The following is a 15,409-nucleotide window of genomic DNA, read 5'->3' on the forward strand; positions in this document are numbered from 1 at the left end:
GTCCTCCCATACCAGCCTGAGTCCTCCCGCACCAGCCTGAGTCCTCCTGCACCCCTGCCTGGGAGTCCTCTCAGTTACAGAGGAAGGAGCTGAGGCCCTGGAGGTTTGAGTTGCTCATCCTACTGATAACCATGCACAGGGTATCCCGGCCTCCTTTCTGATTTTAGTGTCCCAAGACCTCCGGCCAGGAGGAGGCTTTTCCTTCTGAGAGTGGTGTGGATGGAAAGGGCACTGCTACCTACTCTCCGGGTCTGCCTCGGGGTCAGGCCGGGCTGGGGCTGCTGCGCCGGCTGCCAGGAGCCCCACATCCCAAAGCCCACACACATCACCGCCTCCATCACCGCAAGGACGCTGCGTGCACCTACCAGTCTGCGGACGCTCAGGCTGCCACCCTGCGTGTGGCTGACGGTGCCCCCATGCCTTGCCCTGGCTCCCCACCTTCCTGTGAGAGAGAGGGTCCAGGCAGGCACCGTGACGCAGCAGTCAGGCAGTGGCTAAGGGCAGCAGCAACCAAGCTGGCTCTGCCACCCCTACTGCAAAGGTCCCTGCGACAGCCCCCACTGCCATGCCCCCTGCAACAGCCTCCACTGCAGTGCCCTCCATGGCAGCCCCACCACCCCTCCGCCCAATGTAGCTTCATCTTAACTAATGGCATCTTCAGCGTCCTATTTCCAAAAGTCACTCGTGGGGTAGAGGTTAGGGCTTGAGCACATCTTTTCGGGGGGCACAATGTAGCCCCCAGCACCCCCAGACTAAGAGGTGGGGATGGTGTGTGACCACACAGTGGAGGCTGCATCATGGTGACTTTGGACCCTCACCAGCCTGAGGGACCATGGGAAGTGGGGAGTCTCAGCCCCCAAGCCACATCCACTTGTCCCCTGCGGCCGTAGCAGGCCCAGGCAGGGGGCATTTGGGGGTCTGGCCCCAGCTCTGAGCCTCTCTGCCTTGCCCACAGTCTGGCAGCGGCCACCTTCCTTCTCCTGCTCAGGTAACCTGAGTTCAGGCCCCAGGAGGCCGGGCCAGGCCGGCACCCAGGGAGCGCTCCTTAGCAGAGGGCAGGCCACCCCTCCCCGCTGGCTCCAGAGCTGTGAGGACCTGTGGGAGTGCAGGCATTTTGGAGGGGCCAGTTCAGTCTTCGGGGCGGACCTAGGACAGAACCCCAGTTGGCTTGTGCCTGGGCAGGGGCCTAGGGAGTGGGGGGGCTCTGCCCAGCATGGGTGAGGCTGGGCAGCTTTCTTCCACCCTGGGCAGATCTGGCCAGAGGACACTGGAAGGCAGCTAGGGACGCCCCCAGGAAGAAGGGAGCTGGGCCGGGCACTGGCTGTGCTGTGTGGGTCTTCTGGTTCCTGAGAAGGTCGGAGTGGCCCTCACCCTGGAGGACCAGCTCGGGTGGGGCCCAGAGCAGGGATGGCCTGGGGCCTACCTGCCACTGCCTTTGTCCCCCAGGCCCCTCCCTGGTCCAGTACTGAAACCCGCCTGGACATGGGCCGCCAGCCCCTGCCTGCTGCCAGGACACACTGTGCCAAGGCCGGAGCCTCCCCATGCCAAGCCCACCCGGAAAGCCGCTGCCCCTGGCTGCAGCGCCGCCGCCCCAGCTGCTCCTGGCTTGCTGGCAAGCTTCTGGCTTCCATCCCGCCAGGAAATGGAAATGTTCCCCGAGAGCCCCACTGTCCAGCTGCTTTGACTTTATAAGTCCATGCTCACAACAGCTGGGAGCGGGCCCTCTGGCTTACCTTCTGTGGTTCAGAGCCGCTGAGTGACTGGGGAAGCGTCACACGAGAGGCTGAGCCCAGCGGGGCTCTTGCACCTAACCTTGGAGTTTGAGGCTAATATTCTGGACACTAAGTAGACAGTGCCCCGCCCTGGGGTCGCGGGGGCCACTCCTATTTCACGGACGAGGAAGCCGAGTGGAGCACAGCCGCCTGTCTAGCCTAGCTGCTGCCAGGCTTGGGCCCATGCGGCCACACGTGCGGCTCAAGGGGGGACCCAGCAATGCTCCCTAATGCCCGCGGCTGATGATACTGCTTGGGTCACTGCTGGAGCCTGGGTGAGGCAGGGGGATGCCCCAAGGTCCAGGACCCCATGCCTCCACTGTGAGCCCCCCACAGGCACTGAGTGGGGAGACCCACCTGGAAGCCAGGGGCACCCGAGGGATCCAGGCCTGAAGAAGGGGCTGCTGGTCAGGGCAGGCAAGAAGGGCACGAGGGCTGGCCTGCCCCATACCCTTAGAGCACAGGTCACGGGCCTCTTACTCCTCTGCTGATGCCAACACTGAGCCATTTGACTCCCTGCTCTGCCGGGAGATGCACTGTGACTGTGTCTCAAGGTTTATCCATCAGTTGTCTCCTGAGCACAGAGGGCTGGCTGAGCCTGCAGGGCTGACAGCCAGACTCAGCAGGACAGCGGGTCACCCCCGGGGGCTGGGGGTCAGGAAAGGGCCCTCCCCAGCAGCGATCACCTGCCCCTTCCTTTCAGAGCATCCTGCAGTGGCCAGAGGGCCCTGGCCCACCCTTTTTCCGGTATAGATCTGGGGTGGGGGGTGAGTGGGAATTGTGTCCTCCTCTCCTGTTCTCCCCCCACCCGCCCCGAGGCTGGCTGGCAGCTCAGGGACCCACCCCCACCCTTGTCCCCCTGCTGGGGCCCTGGGGGTTCCCTCAGGCTGTGGTCTGCTGCCTCCAGTGGGGTCAACCCATGGGCCGAGCCAGTACAGGGAAGGGCTGGAGAGAGAGGCCCGTGCATTTCCTCCCTGCCCCGCCCTCTCGGGCCATCGTGCCTGCAGGCAGCTTGGGTCCCCTGGGCCCCGGGCCACTGCCCCTTGCCCTACTGGCTGTCACACACTGGCCCCCGCAGCCCCTGATGCCATCCCCCGGCTGCAGCCCGAGCATGGGCCTGAACTGGGGGCTCTTGAAGGACCTGAGCTCGGCTGTACTGCCCCCCCAGGGGACTCCCCCCATCGCATGCTGTCCCTCCCCTGTGTCTGCCCAAAGGCGGCTTGTCCTGGGCACCAAGTTACCTTCTTCTGAAGCCGTCCTGGTCTTGTGACTCGCAAGCGTCAGGCTCCGAGCCCATCCTTGTCTCTGGCCCTCCTGCGGCGGTGGCGGCCCCTTCCTTCCTGCCCCATCACAGACACCTAAAGTCACAGGCCGGCAGGGAACAGGCTCAGGGCTTCCCCAGCCCCTCATCTGCACTGTGAGCCCAGGGCCCCCTCCTGCGGGACCCCCTCCTAAGAGACCATGTCCTGTGGGTCCCAGGGGTGGGGATGAGGCCGGCCCTCGCGGGCACCTCCCCCAGACCAGGCACCAGGAGGCGGCTTCAGGCAGGGGGGCCTGAGGCTCAGTGAAGCAGCACCCCCGCTCCACCCCCACCCCTCTGCCTCTGTTTTGACAGCGGCGCCAGCTTTCTCTGCTGCCCAAGTGCGCCTGTCTGTCCCTCCATCCTGGCCCTCTCTCTGCAGGCCGCCTCTCCGCCCTTGTGGAGGTCATGAGGGGCCCCTCAGCTCGCCCTGCCAAAGGCCGAACACTCGTCCCTCCCGGGTCACTACAGGCCCTGGGTGTGCACAGCCCTGGGAGAGGTGGGCCAGCCCCGTCCCTCAGGTAGAACAGCGCCTACCAGCGCCTACCAGTGCCCAGGCAAAGGGCATCCTGGCAGGTGGGGAGTCTGAGTCTGGGGGTGCTGGAGAGGACGCCGAGGGGAGATGAGCTGGTGTGCCCCGTGCGGTGTATCTCAGACCCTGCAGCAGAAACCTAAGCAAGGAGGCTGTGTGGCCTTGAGCAACGTGCAGAGCCCTCCAGACTCCCGAGACCCCACCCCCAGCCCCGTTTCCCTGCAAAAGGGGCAGTGACAGCCCTCTGGTCTGAGGGCTCAGAGGTGGCCGTGCAGCACCAAGCCTCGGGCTGAGGTGCAGGGGGCGTTCCTCACCCCCGCGGTGGCCCAGAGGCCCTGGGGTCAGCAGACAAGATGAGGTGCTGGGTTGGGGCCTGCCACCGCTGCCCAGCCGCCTGCCCAGCTCCAGTCCCCCTGAAAGACACGTTCCGGACACCAGCCAGGAGAGTGTGGGGGCCCGCCCGGGCCAGCACCCCAGTGCCATGTCCACTGCCCCCTCCTCCCAGGCGCCCGTCAGGGTGGTGACCACCTTCTCTGCCAAGTGGAGTGACCACAGCATGGGGCATTCTGGCAGAACCGGGGACAGCTGCGCAGAGCGGTGTCGGTGCTGCGTGGCTCAAACGGAAGCTGTGGCCAGAGAGGCCAAAGCCCTGCTGCAGCCAGCCTTGGGCTGAGACGCAGCGAGCGGGGCCTCCGTGCGCGGAGTCACGGGCTCTGGGGGTCCCTGTGGGCGGCGCCTCCGTGCGCGGGGTCACGGGCTCTGGGGGACTCTGTGCGCGGGGTCACGGGCTCTGGGGGGACTCTGTGCGCGGGGTCACGGGCTCTGGGGGTCCCTGTGGGCGGGGCCTCCGTGCGCGGGTCCGGGCCGGGGGTCTAGCGGGCGGGCCGCTGCAGGGCGTGCGGGCTGTGCGCATACCTGCAGAAGGTGCGCAGAGGAAGAGTCCGCGCCCAGCTTTTTGGCCTCGCCCCGCGGTCGCAAGACCTGCCTCGGCCGGAACAGAGGAGGCCGCTGCCCCCCCAAAGCCGAGTCCGAAGCCCAGTGCCGTCGCCCGCGGGCCCCGCGCACGCTTTTGCTGCCACCTTGGCCTGAGAGATGAAGGAAAGAGCAGGGACGGCCGCAGCAGCAGTGCACGCGGTTGACAGAAGCCCGCCATTGAGAACTGGGTTTAGCAGAGAAGCCATGGAGTGCATCTCCATGTATGAGACATACTGAGATTTAAGTCTGAATAGACGGCTGCTCAAAATAATGTAATTATGTAAGAAAAAGGTATCTTCTCGTTAAGACACTGCAACTCAGCGGGCTCCTTCACGCATTTGCTCCTCACCGGTCCCTCCCTCACCCGCGGAGCTCGGGTCTGTCAAGGTGCCAGGGAAATGGCCACTCCAAAGAAGGACGTCCACTGCTTGAGCCCAGAGGAAAGGGAAGAAATGGACGCCACACACGGACACGCCCAGATGCCTGTGGGGTTTTTTTCTTTTTTCTTTTAAAATAACCTCGTGGTTTCTTTGTGGAGAGTGCTGAAGATTCAAACACTGGACAAAAGAGATGACTGTTTATAAAACTGTCTTGTTAAATACCAAGTTTCAAAGTAGAAATTAGGCTGAGCTGGGACTCCTGGGGCACAGCTGCCCACTGTGTGCCGAGGGGCAGCACAGGTGGCGGAGCCGGAGTGGGCACTGGGTCACCAGGCGAAAACGACAGGCTGGCGTCACCCCTAAACGTAACGGGAACAACCTTAGAGCCTTGCCAACGGGAACAACCTTAGAGCCTTGCCAGCGCAGAGCCTGGTCTCCCTGGATCCTTTCCAGGAGTTGGTGACTTCCCTTCCCTTCTGCCGCTGGGCATCCGCCTCTCCCGGGAAGGCGCTGAGCAGCCGGGCGCCTCCGTTCCACACTCGCCTGACTCGACCAGGGCCCAGGTGTCCGCGGCGCTGGTCTGACTGTCAGTAAAATTTGTGCCAAAGGAGAGGCCCGGTGTGCAACTAGGGTACCTGCACGCTGAGGAAGGCGCGGCCGTGAGAAATAAAAAATCACCCTTAAATTTCCATCAAAGTCGAATGGATGCGCCCTTTTAAAATAACCTCCCACCCCAGGGCTGTGGGAAAAACCAGGGGGCACCCAGCCTTGGGCCAGGGGCAGCTGCTCCCAGGAAGGCCTCTGTGATAGAGCAAGCAAACAGACGGGCGAGCCACGGGGGCCGGCCTGCAGACAGTTCAGAGGCTTGGTCGCCGGGCCCGACGCCCCCCACCTGCCTGATCACCTGCTTGAAGATCGCGTTTCACTCGGGAGCCTGGGCAGCCGGCCCACGGTCCCGTGTGCCCGGGATGGTACCAGGCACTGGGGCTCCAGCAGCACAGAGCACGCCCCGTGGCAGCTCACTGCTGACCGCGAGCTCATTCCCCTAACCCCATCCCCAGGGGCTGCTCCTGGCCGGGTGCACCTACTGCTCTGTGGCCTCTGGGAAGGGGTAACAAATGTGTCAGAAAAAGAAGACCCCGCTCCCCAAACTCTGTTCCAGCTGTGTAACGCGACCTGCAGGTACAGGGAGCCTGCTTCCCGAGATGGGGTTCTAAGGAAGGGTCTGCAAACTCCAGCAGCAAGTGGCCAGGTGCCACTTGGACTTCAGGTTCCGTCGGGTTTAGGAACCACGTGTCCCAGCGAGCAGCAGGGCAAAGAGGCTCATCTGCTCTCCTTACGGCAGGCCACACCCCCAGAGGAATTTAAAAGCAACCCTCCCTTTTTAGAGGATTTCGGATTATGGTATTGTGCATAAGGAACTGTAGATGTACATAAACCTTATCAATTAACTTCCTGTTCTCAGATTTTTAAAATAAACTTTTTTGAGGTAGGATTCTCACCTAGTCAAATGCACCTTTGTTAAGCCGCAACAATGTAAATTTTGGCAAACGTATCTGACCACGGAACCACAGCTGCCGTCAAGGCGTGGCATCTCTTGTTCCCCGGTCCCCGACCCCCCCCCCCCGGCACACCTCAGCAGTCAGTCCTGCCCCACGCCAGCCTGGAGCTCCAGCCGCACGTGCCGTCTCCAGAGAGCATGCCAGCCTCGCAGAGGGCGGCCCCTTTGGTCTGCTTTCCTCCGCTCGGCACCCCGATTTTGAGACTTACTCATGCTGTTATAGGGACCTCACTTTACTTGCCAAATAGTGTTCCAGTGTTCCTATGAATCACAGTTTGCCTGTCCACTCTTCTCTTGACAGCCACTGGGTCGTTTCTGTTTTGGAACATAAAGAGGACAATTTATTAAACCGTGTCAAACACTCAAGCATCTTCTAGATCTATTGTCTCCTCTCTGGGACAAACATCTAGGAATGGAATTGTGAGGTCAAATGCAAGAGTATGTTCACCTTAGAAAAATTGCAAACATGCTTTCCAATGTGGTTGCATCATTTGACACTCTCACTGGCATGATGTGAGCATTTTCTTTGTCCCCACCCTCGTCAGCACTTGAGGCTTTGGTCGCTCTTATGGGGGGGGGCAGCTGCTTGTGGGGGTCTCATTTTTATGGCCCTCACCACCAACGATGCCAAGCACCTTCTCAGGTGCCCACTGGTCATCATTACATCTTCTTTCTTAAAGTGCTCCTTTCATTTGCCCATTTTCATAGGGCATACCAAGTAATTTACTCATTTTAGTGCAGAGTTCAATGATTTTCTGCAAATATACACAATCCAGTTTTACAATGCTTCCATCACCCAAGTTTCCTCAGGCCCCTTTCAAGTCAATCCCACCTTCAATCCTGGTCAATCCCAAGAAACCATTGATCTGCTTTCTATTGCTAGAATGTTGCATTTTCTTTTCATATAAATGAAATTATAAAATAAGTAGTCATCTTCTGTGTCTAGCTTTCTTTCATTTAGCTTGATGTTTTTTGAGTTTGATCCACGTGTTTAATGTATTAATAGTTACCAAGTAGGAATGCATGGTGTGAATGTGCCACATTTTGTTTACCCATTCACTAGTTGACGGGTATTTGGGTTGTTTCCAGTTTGGGGCCGTTACAAATAGTGCTTCTATAACATTTGCTCGTAAGTTGTTTTGTGAATATGTTTTCTTTTCTCTTGGGCAAATACCTATTAGTTGGATGGCTGGATTACATGCAAGGTCTATGTTTATCTTTTTAAGAGACTACCCAACTTATTTCCAAAGTGGCTCTAACATTTCCCATTCCCACCAGCCATAAATGAGTGCTCCGGTGCTCCACGTCCTTGCCAAACTTGTGTGTTCCGTCTTTTTAATTGTAGCCGTTTTCCTAAGTGTGTATTAGCATATCATTGTGGTTTCAGTTTGCCTTAACCTAATGACAAATTATCTCAAGTGCTTTTTGGCCCTTCATAGATCTCTTTTCTGGCATTGTATGATTCTTTTGCCCATCTTTAACTGGGCTACTTGTCTTACTATTTGTTTTTAATTTGCTAGCTGCCAGAATGTAACACATCAGAGATGGATTGGCTTTTAATAAAATGGGATTTATTTCATTAGTTCTTCAGAGGAAAGAACTGAGGTTCTTTCTTACGTGGGAAGGCACAGGGCCACCCCTCCTGGCCTTCTCTCCAGGCCTCTGGGTTCCAACAACTTTCCCCAGGGTGCTTCCTTTCTGCATCTCCAAAGGTCTGGGCTGAGCTGTGAGTGCTGAGATGAGGTATGCTGAGCTGCTTGGGCTGTGCTACATTGAGCTCTCTCATTTAAGCACCAGCCATTTAAGTCAAACATCATTCACTGCAGCAGGCATGCTTCCTAGCTGGCTGCAGATGTAATCAGGAACAAATGAGGTTCACGTACCATTGGCTCATGTCCACAGCAACAGAACTAGATGCCTTCACCTGGCCAAGTTGATACCTGAACCTAATTACCACACTATTGAATTGCAGAAGTTCTTTATATATGGTGGCTATAACTCCTGTGTCAGATATATGTTTGGTAAATATTTCCTTCTGATCTGTGGTGTGCCCTTTCACTTTATTAATGGTGTTTTTTTTTCTTTTTTTTAACATGGGCAGGCAGTGGGAATCAAACCCGGGTCTCTGGCATGGCAGGTGAGAACTCTGCCACTGAGCACCGTTACCCATTCTATTAATGGTGTTTTTCAAAGAGTACAAATTTTAGTTTTGATGAAGTGCAATATATCCATTTTCTTCTCTATGTTTAGTGCTTCATGTGTCCTCTGTAAGAAATCCCACCTTCTCCAAGGCCTCAAAATATTCTCATATGCTTTCTTCTAGAAGTTTTTATGGCTTAAGCTCTATGTTTGGGTCTAGGATCCATTTTTAGTTAATTCTGGCATGATGTGAGTTAAGGGTCAGTTTTATTTTGTTCCATGTGGATACCAGTTGTTACATCACAATTCATTGAAGACTATTCTTTTCCCATTGAATTTTTTTTGGCATCTCTGTTGAAATCAGTTGACCATTTAAATGTGGGCCTATTTTTGGCTTCTGCATTCCGTCCCATTGATCTCTGTCTCTCCTTTCCTCTGTGCAACACGATTTTGATCACTATAGCTTTATAATCCATCTTGAAATTAGAAAGAATATTCCAACTTTGTCATTCTTTTAAAAAACTTTTTTTTTGCTCTTCTAGGTTCTCTGGATTTCCATATTCATTTTAGAATCAACACAACCATTTCTGGAAAAAAAGGGCAGGAGGAGGGATTGCATTGCATTTTTAGGGCGAATGATGAGAATTGACATCTTAACAACAGTGAGTTTTCCACTGGACAGTGTATCTCTCCATTTACTTAGGTTTCTTCAATTTCTACCAGCCATGTTTTAAAGCTTTCATTATATAGGTCTTGCACATCTTTTGTTACATTTATTCCTATGTATTTTAATTTTTATGCTACTGTAACTAGAAATGATTTTTTAATTTTTCATTTTCCAAGGTTCATTTCTGATGTATAGAAATATTATTGGTTCTTAAATCTGATTTGTATCCTATAACCTTGTTAAGGAAACTTGTTTAGTAGTATTTTTTTCCATAAATTCCTTAGAATTTTCTATGTAGATGATCATGTTGTCTACAAAAAAAAAAAAAAAGGCAGTTTACTTCCCCCTTTTCAGTCTGTGCGCCTTTTGCTTCTTTTCCTCATTTTATTGCGTGTACTGGGATATTTAGTACAACCGTGACTAGCATGGGTGAGGGTAGATGCTCGTGCCATGTTCCCAGCCGCAGGGGCTGTGTGCTCAGCTTTCCACCATTAAATTCTGTTAGCTTTTCACTTCTCGTGGATACACTTTACCAGATTTAGGAAGCTCCTTTTACTTCTAGTTTGGTTAGAATTTTTATCAAAATGGATGTTGAATTTTGTCAAATGCCTTTTCTGAATCTATTGACACATTGGGGCTCTTTTCCTCCTTTATATATTAATAGGGAGAACCACATTGATTTTTGGATATTAATCCAACCCTGTGCCCCTCAGGTAGACCCACCCTGGCAGAGCTTGGGTAGAACTGGTTTACTCGACCCTTAACTGCTGGGCAGCATTCCTCAGTAAAGTCTTCGGGACCTGGAGTTCTCTCTGTGGAAAGGTTTCAACTTAGGGACACAATCTTTTCCGTCCCTATAGGGCTGTTGGCTTATTTATTCTGGAGTGAACGTTGGTAGTTTGCGTTTGTGAAGGAATTGCTCCATGTTGTCTAAATTGTCAGTTTTATTGACAAAAGGTTGTCCATGGAATCCCCTCGTGGCTCCTGCGGGCCGTGGGACCACAGGGCTCTCTCCTCTCTAGGGCCATAGCCTGCTTGTTCTCCCTCTCTGCCTTCTAGGTTCTGAGTTATTCACTTAATTCATTACTTCAAAGACTACTTTTGGGTTTCCTTGATTTCTGATGTTTGCTTTCTATTTCGTTGACTACTTCTCTTTATTACCTCTTTTCTTATATTGAATTTGGGTTTAATTTGCTTTTATTTTTCTAGCTTATTAATTTAGAACCAGAGATTGACTTTGGGCATTCCTTCTTTTATTAATAAGCATTTAAAGCTATAAATTTTCCTCTAAACACTGCTTTATCTGTATCTCACAAATTCTACTACTTTGTGTTTTCATACCCTTTAACAATTTTTTTTTTTTTTTTTTTTTTTAGTGAGAAAGAGCTTATTATAAAGCAAAAGTACACACTTGGAGAGGTGAGAGTGGGATTTCTCCAAGGGAGGAAAGCACGCCTTGAGTTGGGGGCTTCTCCTCTCTATATGAGAGGACCTCTCCCCCTCCCTCCCTGTACAATATGTTAATTTTTGGAAACTATCCTAAGAAAAGAATCCTAAAAATTGAAAATGCTTTCTGTGCAAAGATGTCCATCACAGCACATTCTCTAACAATAAGGTGTGGCCAGGTGAATCACAGTGTACCCGGGGGGCCACCACACAGGAAAGAAAGACGCCCAGGGACAGTCTCCAGGTGTGTCCGCAAATGCTTGTGTTAGTGCTGGGTTTAAAAAAGTGTGTCTAAACTGTGTGTCCAGCCAGGGAGAGGGCTGTCAAAGGCTAAGCCCCAACCATACTCCACGGACCTGCAACTCAAATGCCAAGGGCTTGCTTTCTTTGGGGTGAGGTTCCCGGTGAGCTTTCTTCCTTCTCATACACTCCGTGCAGTTCTATAGTTTTCAAATGTTCTACGATGGGTGTGTAGTTTTTGTAAGGTTCTGTAAGGTTTTTGTAAGTTAGCTTTCAGTAAGTTAACATAATGCCCCAAATCAAAGAGACACATGCTCCTCTCCTGCCTCTTGTGCTGGAATGCCAGCTTCTGGAGGACAGGTCTTTGTCCTTTACCACCTCCGAGTGCCTGGGCAGTGCACAGCACACAGCACAACCTCAAAACTATTTGCTGAACAAATGAGTTGGTGAGTGAACGTACACAGGAAGCCAGGACAGCGTGTCACTGCTATGGACAGGCCGGCTGTGGAGCAGAGCAGGCAGGGTGGCCCCAGGCTCTTCCTGGCTGCGGGAAGTTGGGTGCTGTCTCCACCTCAAAGCCGCCCCTCTCTTGTGCACAGGGCAGGACACAGACCTCATAAGGTCGTTAAGTGGATTAGAAGCGTGAAGCATTTCCCCCACAGCAGGTGCCTGCACAATGATGGCTATTACAAAGCTGAGATAGGAGCAGAGACTTCCCTTTCCGTGATGAGTTCCAGATAAAATAATAGGTTCCCCTTTCAACTGTAGTTGCAGAAACACTTCTAGGTAAAGGAACCTAGTCCAGCCCTTACAAAGAGGCCTGGGCCTCGGCTTCCTTCCACCAAGAGTCTAGCCATGCACTCTGTCCACCAAAACTTCTCGAGTGGTCACTTAACCTCCGTGTTTTTATATACAATGGAACAAGGCTGGTTCAATACCCAGCAGGGTTATTGGCGGTTGGTTATTAAATGATTGGAATGGACTTTGCAACTCTAAAGCACTAACTATCTGCTGAAGGGTGTCGTTTGGCCATGTTGTGGACGTCCCCAGGAATCCCAGTTGCAAACCACTCGACCGATAGCTCTGAATCTGTAAATAAATTGGTTACTATGTTAAAGTAATGAGGGGTTATGGCCTGGCTTTTGAGAAAGTTTACACCATGCTGTTGTCTAACAAGATGAGGGCCAGATCCCCTCCCGGGCCCCGTGAGTGTGCGGCCAGGTGGTCGGGATGGAAGCGTGCTGGCTCTGTCCGACAAGTGGAAGCTGGGGCAAGACCAGACAACAGAGCAGCTGGGACTTGGGCCTTCCCCTGTGTCCCTGCACACGGAGGGAGCTGGAAACCATGTACTGGTGGGTCCTGTCTCTCCCAAAGCTAAGTACTCATGGCTTTTAAAAATATATTAGTAGGTAATGTTGGGGAAAAAGGTGGCACATAGACACGAGACTACATTGAAAAGACAAAGAGAGCCCAGCCTCTTCAAGAACATCAACCAGTTCCCTCCCCCATCCCATATTATCCACAGCCCTTTCCATCATGAAGAAGTTAGAAAGGGTAGAGCCCAAATACCCCTAAAGATTGGGAGAAGGGTCAAAGTGAAAGGAAGAATTATAACAGAGAAGATAGGGCTTAACAAATGAGCATGACTGCTGAATCACTATATTTGTATTTCTTTTAGTCTCCAGTGTCTTGGAGCAGCTATAAGGAAAAACCTGAAATGGTGAAGCTGCAACCCATAGCAAACTCTAAAATCTGTTCTCTAACTGCTTGTTGCAATGTGCTTTGAAATGTATTGCTTTTTTGTAGATATGCTTTATTTCATAATAAAAACTGTTCTTTGTTTTTTAAAGAGGGCATGTGCCAAGCAGCGGGGCTGGCTCTTTCTGTGGGGTGCTGGTTGGTGCAGGCAATGGAGGCATTTCTGAGGGTCTGAGCCCTGGGCCGGGACGCCAGGAGGGATGAACCGCAGCTCATTCACTTAATCAACGCCACAAAGCGTCCTCTGCCGGGGCCTCCTGCAGCCGCCCTTGGGGCAGGCACGGTCCCAGGAGAGCAGGAGAACAGCCCTTGTTGCAGAGTGAGGAGCCTGGAAGGGCAGGGGGCCTGTGCAGGCGCAGAGGAGCCCAGAGGAGCCAGTGCAGCTGCGCTGGGGCACACAGGTGAGCTCAGTCCCGAGGGGCCAGGCTTTCTGGGTTTCACTTGTGAGGAAAGGGGAGGTTCCAGGAATTCAGTCTTTGCCGCTTTGGGTGTCAGTGGCCACTCCAGTGAGCATGTTGGTAAGATTTACAGTCTGGGTCAACTGAGGCCAGCCAGGAGCAGGTGTCAGCTGAGAAAGCGGCCCAGGCCCCAGTCCTGGGGGCCTGGCATTTCGGGTGGAGCGAGGAGAGGAGCAGAGGTGAGCAGGGGAAGAAAAGGAAGGGGTGGCCGGCCCCAAGAGGGACTCCTGCCACCCCAGAGCCTTAGGGTGTCCAATGCCATTGAAAGGTCTGTGGAGACCAGGGGCGAGAACCGGCCTCAGTGGGATGAGGGGATGGCGCCGCAGGCTGTCAGCTCGTAGGCTCAGACTAGGGTTGAATTTAGGAAAAGTTTTGCAGCAAAGGGAGCAGAGATGGGAGGAAAACAGAAGGGATTTAGAGCCAGAATCCTATAAACCCTGACATGCTGCATCCTGCTGGCGTGTGCGGGCAGAGCCCAGGAGTGGGGGGCTTGGGCAGGGAGGGGCACCTCATCGGGTGTACGCGGTGGGGGCAGACCACCAGCTGCTGGGATGGGGGGGCTGCCTGCTCAGTCCCCTGCGAACCTTCCTCTGGGAAGAATGGGGAAAGGGCCTCGGCTGGGCAGGAAGGGCTTGGCAGCAGTGCACATGCCACCTCACGTGTGCACTGGAGAACTGTGGGTGCCGCTGAGATCTGTGGGTGAGGTCAGCTGGGGCTGGGGGTGTCTTAGAGCAGCTCACCCTCATAGGGGCAGCCTTGGGATGAGTGGGTGGCCGGGGTGTGGGGAGAGCCTGGACAACCTCTATGCCCCAGCTCCTGGCGGCCATGGGGAGCATGAACACATCTCTGGGAGTCTCTTCATTTAGTTTCCACAAAAGGTGTTCTCGGAGTGGGCTGCTTTTGTTGAAAAGAGCAGGGGGCACCTCCTGGGTGAATGAGAAGGTGTCTTGTTCCATTAGAGCTGGAATTTGAAGGGCTTGGGTGAGAGGCTCACTGGTCCCCAGTGCCAACCACCACAGCTCAGAGGTGACGCTTTCCCCACTCACCGCCCCTCATCTTTGCAGGTAGGTCCGTCTTTCCGTTTTAAAATAACCAACCATCTCCATGCCACGAGGCACCCCTCTACTGGGAAGCTGAAGGCTGGCCTGCCTGTAGGCGGGGGCCACAGCACATGGTAGCAGGACCTGCCACCCCTTCTCAAGGACACTGCCTCTCCCTAAGACTCTGCCCCCAGCTCCTGGAGCCACCTTGCGCTACAGGGGTGCCCAGACCCCCTGTGGCTGTGGACAACTGGAAACGCGGCCCTTGTGAACTGAGATGAGCTGACGGTGTCAAACACTGATTTGGAAACCTTAGTGGGAAAAAAAAAATAGTCATTTCCAAATATTGGTTACATGTTGGAACGATAATATTTGGATCTACCGGGTTAAACAAAATGTACTATGAAAGTTAATTTGAGCTGTTGCATTTTACCTTTTTTTTAACGTAACTTCTAGAAAGTTTAACATAAATGCGGTTCTCCGGCTGCGGCGCGTATCGGCTTCTCCCCGCAGCCCTCTGGGCTCCCACCCACCCGCCAGGTCCCGCCGTCGTCGCCCCTCGCAGGCCGCGCTGCACCGGGGCCGGCCGAGGCAATAGTGGAGAGCGGACCCTAGGGGCTCGCGACCGCACCGGCGCGGGCGCAGCGGGTGCGGAGGCTGACCCGCCCGGCGTCGCTTCCACCTCGCCTATTTCTGTACCGATCGCCGGGCCGTGCAGCTGCACGCGCGCTGGGGCGCTGCAAGACCCCACGGGCCCGCTCCGTGGCCCCTTCCCCACCTGTGTCCCGCCGAGAGGGGCTCGCGCCGGGCGGGGGAAGAGGTCCGAGGGCTCACGGGCAGGTACCGGAACCGCAGCAGCGCCAGCGGATCTCAGGTGCCCACCGCACGCGGCCCCTTTAAGGGGAGCTGGAGGAGCCGAGCCGTGACGTCAGGGAGGCGCGGGGGGCGTGGCCTCTGCGGCGTCGCGCCGGGGGGGCGGGGCGCGCGCGGCGGCTCGGCCTGACTGACAGGCGCTCGGCCCAGGACGGCCCCTGCCCGGGATCTGGGCGGCCGGACCCGAGAGCGCCCGCCCCGCGGCCCCGCCCCGGCCGCCCCGCCCCATCCCGGCCGCCGGCTCCGCGGGGCGGGACTTGCCCTCAGC

General features: G+C 54.7%; 1 long non-coding RNA gene across 1 annotated transcript; it reads right to left on the reverse strand.

Moving 5' to 3' along the window:
- Positions 1–4,680: 4,680 nt before the first annotated feature.
- Positions 4,681–15,209, reverse strand: LOC143654465 (uncharacterized). The gene is made up of 3 exons (XR_013161816.1): positions 15,047–15,209; positions 6,762–6,835; positions 4,681–5,601 (listed from the first exon to the last, which is right to left on the reverse strand). It is a non-coding gene; the product is annotated as an uncharacterized LOC143654465 (long non-coding RNA).
- Positions 15,210–15,409: the final 200 nt, after the last annotated feature.

The sequence above is a fragment of the Tamandua tetradactyla genome, chromosome 13 (genome assembly GCF_023851605.1).
Source record: "Tamandua tetradactyla isolate mTamTet1 chromosome 13, mTamTet1.pri, whole genome shotgun sequence".
Taxonomy (NCBI): domain Eukaryota; kingdom Metazoa; phylum Chordata; class Mammalia; order Pilosa; family Myrmecophagidae; genus Tamandua; species Tamandua tetradactyla.